This window comes from Manduca sexta, chromosome 19, assembly GCF_014839805.1.
Source record: "Manduca sexta isolate Smith_Timp_Sample1 chromosome 19, JHU_Msex_v1.0, whole genome shotgun sequence".
Lineage (NCBI taxonomy): Eukaryota > Metazoa > Arthropoda > Insecta > Lepidoptera > Sphingidae > Manduca > Manduca sexta.
Genome location: NC_051133.1, coordinates 9,852,377 through 9,862,517, shown reverse-complemented (window position 1 = coordinate 9,862,517; position 10,141 = coordinate 9,852,377). Strand labels below are relative to the sequence as shown.

The 10,141-nt window shown below is 34.2% G+C and overlaps 2 non-coding genes across 2 annotated transcripts; both read right to left on the bottom strand.

Moving 5' to 3' along the window:
- Positions 1-2,421: 2,421 nt before the first annotated feature.
- Positions 2,422-2,493, bottom strand: Trnap-ugg. Its single transcript has one exon. It is a non-coding gene; the product is annotated as a tRNA-Pro (tRNA).
- Positions 2,494-6,531: 4,038 nt separating this feature from the next.
- Positions 6,532-6,603, bottom strand: Trnap-ugg. Its single transcript has one exon. It is a non-coding gene; the product is annotated as a tRNA-Pro (tRNA).
- Positions 6,604-10,141: the final 3,538 nt, after the last annotated feature.

Sequence of the window (10,141 nt, the reverse complement as noted above, 5' to 3'; positions counted from 1 at the left end):
AAAATACAGTAAAATGTGCTGTAATAACAATACATTTAACGTAAACATCATGTTGTAACCCCTGTATCTACTCCTTGTTAAATTAATTAGTGGAAATGTTGTTGATTGTATATTTACTTATACTCTGTTAGCTTCATATTATGTTATGTAGAATTGTAATATATTAATTGTTATGTATTAATATGTTCGTGCTGTGACAGCCTGTAATTAAAACAGCACTGCAGCAATTACTTACTGAATTGTTAAAAAAAACTATGTAAGGTGTACGTTTTGTTGGCTGTTAAAATAAATAAATTATTAAATATAAAATTGTTTGTTTTTCCCAATAAATAAATATAAAATAGAAATCGAATGTATGAAGTCAATGTCGGAAAAAAATTGCTTTTCGACCGTCGATATGTAGTTTCTGTTATTCGAGGAAAAGTAACTACACTGATCCTGATAGCCATGGTGTAATTTAAATAACTAGTTTACCAAAGCGAAACCATGGGATGGTTGATGGTCCCAAATAATATGCTTGTTTCTTATACTGGATGTAGTCGGAATGTGATAGCGAAACATTGAACACGGGGATAACAAAGTATAAATTTTCTGAAGTTACCAAGTAATTTTTTCAGCGAGATACTAATATAGTTTAGATAATCATAAACTAATTATTTATAGTAATAAATACTAAAAATAGATTTGATTAAATATCGAATAAAATTTAGTATAGAAATTGTGAAAAAGTTTTAGGTAGGCAGGCCTTCAGATAGTTCCTAAGTGGATCACAATTATTAATAAACTAGCTTTTGCTCGCGGCTCCGCCCGCGTTATAAAGTTTTTCAGGCTAAAGTTTTCCGTTATAAAAATAGTAGTTTCCCGGGAGCCTATGTTCTTCCCAGGGTCTCAAACTGTCTCCATACCAAATTTCATCTTAATACGTTAGGTAGTTTTTGAGTTTAACACGTTAAGGCAGACAGATGCAGCGGGGGACTTTGTTATATTATTTAGAACTTTTTAAGTGAAACAATCCCGTCATACATCATTGTTGCATAACTTTAACCGTTTACGCAGCGCAGGCAACGGAAGCTCTCAAAACTCATAATTTTCCCCGTTTTTGCAACATGTTACATTACTGCTCCGCTCCTATTGGTCATAGCATGATGATATATAGCCTATATATAGCACTCCAGGAACAAAGGGCTATCCAACACAAAAAGATTTTTTCAGTTCAAATCGGTAGTTCCTGAGATTAGCCATTACTGCTCCGCTCCTATTGGTCATAGCGTGATGATATATAGCTTATAGCGGTCCACAAATAAAGGGCTATCCAACACAAAACGAATTTTTCAGTTGAAACCGGTAGTTCCTGAGATTAGCCATTGCTGCTCCGCTCCTATTGGTCATAGCGTGATGATATATAACTTTAAGCACTCCACAAACAAAGGACTATTCAACACAAAAATATTTTTTCAGTTCGAATCGGTAGTTCCTGAGATTAGCCATTACTGCTCCGCTCCTATTGAATATAGCGTGATGATATATAGCCTATAGCTCTCCACGAACAAAGGGCTATCCAACGCAAAAATAATTTTTCAGTTTGGACCGGTAGTTCCTGAGATTAGCCATTACTGCTCCGCTCCTATTGGTCATAGCGTGATTATATATAGCTTATAGCGGTCCACAAATAAAGGGCTATCCAACACAAAACGAATTTTTCAGTTGAAACCGGTAGTTCCTGAGATTAGCCATTACTGCTCCGCTCCTATTGGGTATAGCGTGATGATATATAGCCTATAGCACTCCACGAATAAAGGGCTATCCAACACAAAAATATTTTTTCAGTTCGAATCGGTAGTTCCTGAGATTAGCCATTACTGCTCCGCTCCTATTGAATATAGCGTGATGATATATAGCCTATAGCTCTCCACGAACAAAGGGCTATCCAACGCAAAAATAATTTTTCAGTTTGGACCGGTAGTTCCTGAGATTAGCCATTACTGCTCCGCTCCTATTGGTCATAGCGTGATTATATATAGCTTATAGCGGTCCACAAATAAAGGGCTATCCAACACAAAACGAATTTTTCAGTTGAAACCGGTAGTTCCTGAGATTAGCCATTACTGCTCCGCTCCTATTGGGTATAGCGTGATGATATATAGCCTATAGCACTCCACGAATAAAGGGCTATCCAACGCAAAAAGAATTTTTCAGTTTGGACCGGTAGTTCCTGAGATTAGCCATTACTGCCCCGCTCCTATTGGGTATAGCGTGATGATATATAGCCTATAGCACTCCACGAACAAAGGGCTATCCAACGCAAAAAGAATTTTTCAGTTTGGACCGGTAGTTCCTGAGATTAGCGCGTTCAAACAAACAAACAAACAAACAAACTCTTCAGCTTTATATAATAGTATAGATTCTTCAACGGTATAAAAAGGGCTCGTCCGGGATTTGAACCCGGGACCTCTCACACCCAAAGCGAGAATCATACCACTAGACCAACGAGCCGATTGAAGGGACAAATAAAGAAATAGTCCGCATGAAATGCTATAAAACAAGTTTTTATGTATTACCAACTGTTCAAACATTATTTGAAAATGTTAGTACATAGTCACGTATTCCTTTTGTGTACCGCATTACTCGGCATGTAAATAAATTCTAGTTTCATACAAACCCATTAGTTACACAACAATTACTGTTATTTTCAGTTTGAAAGGGACCGCCGCGCCTGGCACCGCTTTTAAGGGTTTATTCACACGTGCGGGTTGTAGAGCCGGTCTTACCGGCCGTCTCGATTCATGTCGAAAATATATAAATATGATGGAAAATGTTGTATACGCACATAATGGAAAAATCGTAAGAGTCCATAAATTACAACGTTTCTCGTTGGTACCGTTGAAGAATCATTTTCTTTACTATTATATTATATGAACGCATTTACGATGCTACTCAGTCATCTATTCTTGAGTATATTAAATGAATAAGCTTTTTTTAAAGTCATCTAGAAAACATAGCAAATTATAAAATTTATTTACATTCCATATATGTACTTCTTTACACATTGTACATAGGACTTCAACAAATAATACGATATACACAAATATTATTGAATAATAAATATATTAAATAAAGACATAAAATAAAAAAAAATATACATAAAATGTGCACTTAATACATATATAAATTGTGGTAACATAAAAAACTGTTCTTGCAATGTAGGATTCTCCAATTAGGCTCTTTGAATGGAGATTCAGTGGTTTACAAAAAAGTTGTCACTTAGGGATTCATTATATTCCTACTCCGGTCCGGCGACGAATCCGATCCGGTCTGAACTTATGTGCGCATACCTTAAGCTTAGTTTAGGAGTTAGAAATGAAGTACGCTGGAGGCCAAGGTCTTGTAGCCTTTTACATTTGTTACGGTTAAGGCAGTAAACAATAACAAATTGTTATTGACTGATTCTCTGCTGTAACCATCTATTCTTAGAATAATGTTTTTAGTAAATTTCGCACATTTTGTTCTATTAAGTATAAACCTAGATAATATTCGAAGTGGAAATATCACTATATAAGTTATATTCCATGTATCTTTAATCCTCATCGGCCAGATATCGTTTTGAAACGTAGCTAAGAAATAACGAAAGCTATAAAATAAATCCAAAAAACGACTCCATCTCTATAAACCCAGTCACAATAAAATTAAACATCGAGTGACCCAATTCCGTACAGATTCATTAAAAATGACAACCGAATTGAAATCTATAATTGTCGAGTATTAATACTGTTAAGCGGAAACCCAAAAGCGTGTGTCAAAAACTAGTTTCATTACAAACACTCGCGACTAAATCCATTTTAATCTTATTAATAGACTTGTAAATACTGGATACATTTCAACAGGTCAAATAAAGCATTTTTCATGCGTTTGTCGTGTACGCGCGATAAGTATAATGTATAGGTAATTAGGTAGTAATATATTGAACTTCGATGTTTCCTTCGGCTCATTAATGGGACATTATTCTTGCTTTACGTTTATATCGTATTATTTATCTACTATTTATTATAAGCGTGTAATGTTACGATAAGATTCGAAACGCGATTACTATGAACAGGTGTGCACGCAGTTACTGTTATGGGGGGCTTAGGATTAAAAATTTTATGTGAATTCCCACGGGTTAAGTAGTTTTCAGTGCGGATAAATGATTTTGATAGGGTCTTGCTCCTATCATAGTTGCTTGCGGATCTGGGTCGTGTTTAAATTTTGGTTAAAGTTATAGGGATTTATTATGAAACCACGTCGAATATATTTTAGCAATTTTGTATGAAAATCATAATATTTATTATCATTTTAGTATTTCTATGATTGTATGACTGAATATGGTTATTAGGTACTCGTATGCCTATTATGCGCAGAGATTTCGACGCGTGCATATTCCTTTTGTGTTGCTATTTTTATACTCAGTACTTAGTATCAGCGATTAATAAAAAATATTGGAACAGAGACAGATATATGGATATATTTTTTATAGATTTACGCCCGAAATTAATAATGTATCTACTATCCAAGACTGAAACCTATCTTAGATTGCCGACTATCTTTCGATTGGCCTCCTATCAGCATGCCAATATCTTAACTCGCCTATCCTTGCTTGCCTTCAACGATAGATCGCTGGCAATCCTTTCCAGATGCGTTCCCTCCCTGACCATTCCATTTTATGCAGAATATTCCATTCGTAAAAAAAATACTTTTTGTATTTTCCATACAAACTATTCGTTTCAATATTTGCCTAATTGGAACAATAAGACTTGGAGTAATAAAAAAATATTTTATGTATTTTAGCCCTCAAAAGAAATAATTAATAATTAGTACATGTCATATTTAAGATACAAACTTTTTAATTAGTTTCAAAATGGAACGTGAGTAATGTGGTTGCTGACATATTTTGACACTGAAGTTTAATAACATTGTTCATAATATATTAATAAATCTTTAAAGGATTTAGTTTTTAGTATGAAGTACGCAGTAAACTCGGTGCCATATAATAATAATTGGACTCTGTACACATTATCCAGTGTTATGGAACAAATTACAATTCCGTTATACATAATTGTTGCATAACTTTAACCGTTTATGCAGCGCACGCAACGGAAGCTCTCAAAAGTAATCAATTTTTGCCGATTTTGGTCCCATTGGTCATAGTGTGATGATATACATATGCCCTATAATAGCCATCCTCAATAAATGGGCTATCCAACACTACAAGAATTTTTCAATCCGAACCGGAAGTTCCTGAGACCAGCGCGTTCAAAAGAACATACTCTTCAGCTTTATATAATAGTATAGATAATGTATGGATATTTTGCCTATTTCTATGTTTTAACTTTCAACTAATAAAACTATGTTAATTTGTAATTATTATTTTGAATTACAAATGTAGATAAGCAATAAAATAAATAGCAGTGATTGTAAAGGTATTTTATTTTACTAAGTAAAGAAGTTATTTGTTAATGCTGTTCTTTCTCCAACATCTTGATTCTCTATATTGTTCTCATAATTAATAATATCAGCAGTTGATAATTCCACTTGGGTTGGAATTTCCTCTAGCCTGTGATTCCGAAAAATATTGTGCAAAACTGCAGTTGCAATTATTATTGTTTGAACTTTAGGTAAAGATAAACGCAATGTCAATGCAATCACAGGAAAGCGACGTTTCCATGTACCAAATGTCCTGAAAAAGTTGATGGAATGGAGAAACACCATAGTTCCTGAAAAACGACGCAATTGCCCCTTGTTAGTACCTATCTAATAGTTCGGTAGGTACGGTATTGTTTGTAAATAATGTCAAAAATTATTTACCTTGTACATAGAAGTAACACGAATATACGAGATCAGTTTAACTAACACTGATTGGCAAGCAGATTTCGAAAGCCTAATCTAAACGTGAAATCAAACTCATCCAGGGTCTGCATGTAATTAACTCTTTTCATTACCCGTGATGAAGCGCGACTTTCAGTTTCGCTATCAGTATCGCTAGTCCCTCCAAATCACTGTCGTCACTGTCACTAGAGAATATGGATATTTCCATTGCCTTTTCGTTTCCCTTAAAAATCAGTGTAAGCGATATTCAAAACATATGGAGTAAACTGAGGAATTGGTCCGATTGGAAAATGCGATTGTTTACAACAATCAAATCAAATGTCAAAACGGGTAGATAGAGTATTGGCAAGCGTAAACTGTCATTTTCAAACAGAGGGTAATCTATGACTGAAATCCATCCCTCTCAAAGATCGATTATTGTTAGAGATAGCTTACTCAATCTATGGATTGGTTATTGGCATGCTTTATCCATAAAAACGAATGAATTATCAATCTTAGATGGCATACATTGGATTAGGATTGGTTATTAATTTCGGGCGTTACTGGATAAAGAAGTAGTTAAACCCTTGCATATATACAAACATATTATCTGCACTTGTTTTTTCGCATGATATAGTAGGATAGGCTTTAAGTGCTATTTAAGTTACTGCAATTGAGAGATGTAATAAAAGAGGGCTCGTCCGGGATTTGAACCCGGGACCTCTCACACCCAAAGCGAGAATCATACCACTAGACCAACGAGCCGGTTGTGTGGTCGTGAGAAATGTTCCCTTATGTTTAAATCCTTATTCGATAGAACTGTTCTATGTCTTTTCGCAAATTATTGATGATTCAATTTTATTTCGACTTAAATATTGATATTGTGTAATAAATAGTAATGTAAGCAAATCAGCAAGAGAAGCTAAGAACTTTAGGAAAAAAATGAAGATTGGTTAAGAGGTTTTGTTGGGTCTGGTATAGTAGAGTAAGTTATCAGAGAGATATAAAATTACCGCCTTACGTCTAGTATTGTAAGACAATTGTAACATGAAAATAAATGCTACAGACAGTACAAACAATAGCAACTGCGATACATTCACAGTATTATTGGTTCAATTATACTATAATTTATAACAATTCTTCATTTCTTCTTCTTACTCGGGCATTCTTGACAGACTAGTCATTTTTGTCGGCATGGTAATACATGAAAACTTGTCGCGGCAGTCAGTCTTCTCAGCGATGTTTGCAGGTCAGCTAATGCTTCTCCATTTATGTCAGTTAGTAGCGCTGCGTGAATAAGAGTATTCATGTAGAGACATGGAGGCAGTCCTAGATTTGTAAATAGGCCGTATAGGCCGCGGCCTATGGGCGGCAGCCTCATAAGGACGGTAAATTTCAGAGGAAGCACACTCGATTTAATCAATCAATCATTCGTTTATTTAATTTTAGTGCCTTCCATAATACAAACAAACGGAATTTTTTTAAGTTTTTTAGAAAACTACATATGTACATAAACCTACCTACATGGGGTGGCAGAAATAAAGTGGCCTACACTCATAAAAAATATAAATCCGGCACTGCATGGAGGACTGCGTTGCCGTTTGATCAAATCAGGTCAGTGAAAATAGTTATTTACCGAACTTGAATAGCATCAGTACTAAGTATATCCAAACATTTTCTCGCAAGGGCTACCTACTTTCTTTTGATATTTTTTCCGCGAATAATAAACTTCGGACATGATGAAACGGCGATGAAAACGACTCGATGAGATTATATCAATTAACGTAAGCTTTATAACAATAAATTATTATATTACTTCAATATTAATTGGGTTAATCCAAATAACCTCCGATGACAGCTGATAATGCCTGCATAATCCGTCGGCGTCTTTCATGTTCGTGTGAAATCGCCTCTTTGCTATTTAATGCGATTTTGTTGTGTGGGATATATGCATCTGGAATTTATGTTTTAAAAATAAATTTGATGTTTCGATAAAGTTATGCATTTAGGATTATACTAAGCTATGTTTATCCGGAATGGAATGATGAGAAATTTTTGTCGCAAGCATTTGGTATTTATAAAATCTATAAAACCGGTAAATTATGAAATTGATGATCGATAAACTTTTATGTCACTAAAGCAATTTCATGATACAATTTATAATTATTTTCCTATTATCTTCATACTGTGTATGTAATTTTTAAGATATATAAAAATGTATAAGAGTAACTATTCAACATAAATAGTATATAATTTTACTACATTTCCATTTCCAAAATCATATCTTTGTGTTTTCATCGCCACTTTTCCTCGTTATAAGGTGTTATTTTTATCACAGTTAACGCCGCAGTTTGCGGTGCAGTCAAATCAAGACGATCAGTTACGTGGAACGCATTGGAGCGCAGTTTTACGACATACAACGCGAATTGGTCGGCGGGACATCAAGACGCGACCAATCGACATAAACTCGCATGTGCGATGGGGGAATTATGAGATTATTTGGCGTACGTTTAGTGCAATACTGCCGTGTTAAGCTCAAAAGCGGTAACCTCAAAAAAAAATATCTAAATTTTGACTTTTATGTCATCAGATAGCTTAAAGAAATACCCATCCAATGAACTTACCTAAATAACGGTATCTTGTATAGAACTTGTTAAAAAAACCTTCAAAAATTTTCTCTATCTCAGTTTTATATACAAAACCATAAAACTTTATTTACAAAACTTCGATTATCTCGAAATAAGGTACCCTGACATACCGCTTTTGCCCTTAGCACTGCAGAATAGTGTGCAGTTATGTTCAATCCCCAAGGAAAGTTAAAGGATTTTGATTTATCTGTGCGATCCTTCAGCGATAAAAAATAATTACTACCAATAGGTTACCATCTTTTCCATTTTCCGGCCTTGGTTTTAAATAAGTTTTAGATCCTTTAGTTTCAGTTTGCTTTAGCCCATTATTGATGCATAAAGCGTAGATAATAAATTGAATAAAATAATGGAATTTTCTAGACTTTCTCTCGTGGGATGTCGTGTAACATCAGGTGTGATGTTACACCGGCTTTTATATTCTTATTCTAAGGACAGTAACGAGTAGGTACAAAGTAAGACTGGCTTTATTTCTCTTATGATGGGCTAGCTTTCTCTTATGTTTTGTTGGAGTAGACGCTTAATACGTATTTTCTATCTTTTATATAATCGAAATGAAACCCAAATGTGATATAATAGTCTCACCTTAAAAATGAAATGTCAATAAGTAAGGAAGTTTATGTTTATTTTATACATCGTATTTAAGCTATTTATTGGATACTGAAATTTTTCATAAAATGCACCATTTCCATCTTAAAGTTTTTAGTAAAACCATGACCATTCGTTTGGTAACAATTTGAAAGCGTAAAAAAAACTCTTAGTAATAAAAAGTCTAGAGTCCACGATCAAGAGCTGTTTAATGTTTCTATTAGTAGGATCAAAGTGTCCTTACAATATAATATGTCTAGATTTACCTCCACAGCCTACCAGCAACTGTTACAAGGCGCATAATAGACCTTTAATTCGGTATCAACACAGAATACTATCTTGTTTATTATCAACTTAATAGCGTACATTTTATTATCTATAAAATATTATATTCTATTAGATTATGCAATAAAGTGGATTTGCACTGCACGCTCGGTTCCTTGGAATCGTTCCATATTGCAGAACAGCACTACTTATATTGAAAACTTGGGTATTAGTAACGTTTTCCGATTTATATTGGCATGTTTGTATTAAATCGGATGTTATAATATGGCGATGTTGGAGTCGGGTAAAAGGCTGTTAAACTGGGGCGAACTGTACATTTTTGCATATATCAAGATGGTTATGACTTGTATGTCAACAAATAATTTCTATATATTAAATTGCATATTGCATAATCATATTGAATATGATTAAATATTATTTATAGTGCTTAGAGTAAAGGATTTTCTTTACTTTGCGCACGGAATTCATGTAAATTAGTTATGAGTTTCTTATTAGTACGTTTTCTAATAAGTTTGGGTTCTTTCGTACTAGATTTAAATGACGTTAATAGAATCGACGCGACACAATATGTTTATTTTCATTTATTCAATACTCAATTGTATGTATGCATAATTTACTTAGTACATTTCTAATGTTACTTTTATTTTTCTATTATTTTTTGCTTTTATCTCCAAAAGGGTACGCGAAGACGCAACTTGCGCACCCACTTTCCGCCATGTGTATTCCTTACCAAGATGTGATAAGGTGTCGAGTTTTCGCCCTATTGGCCACAAAGCCACGACCCG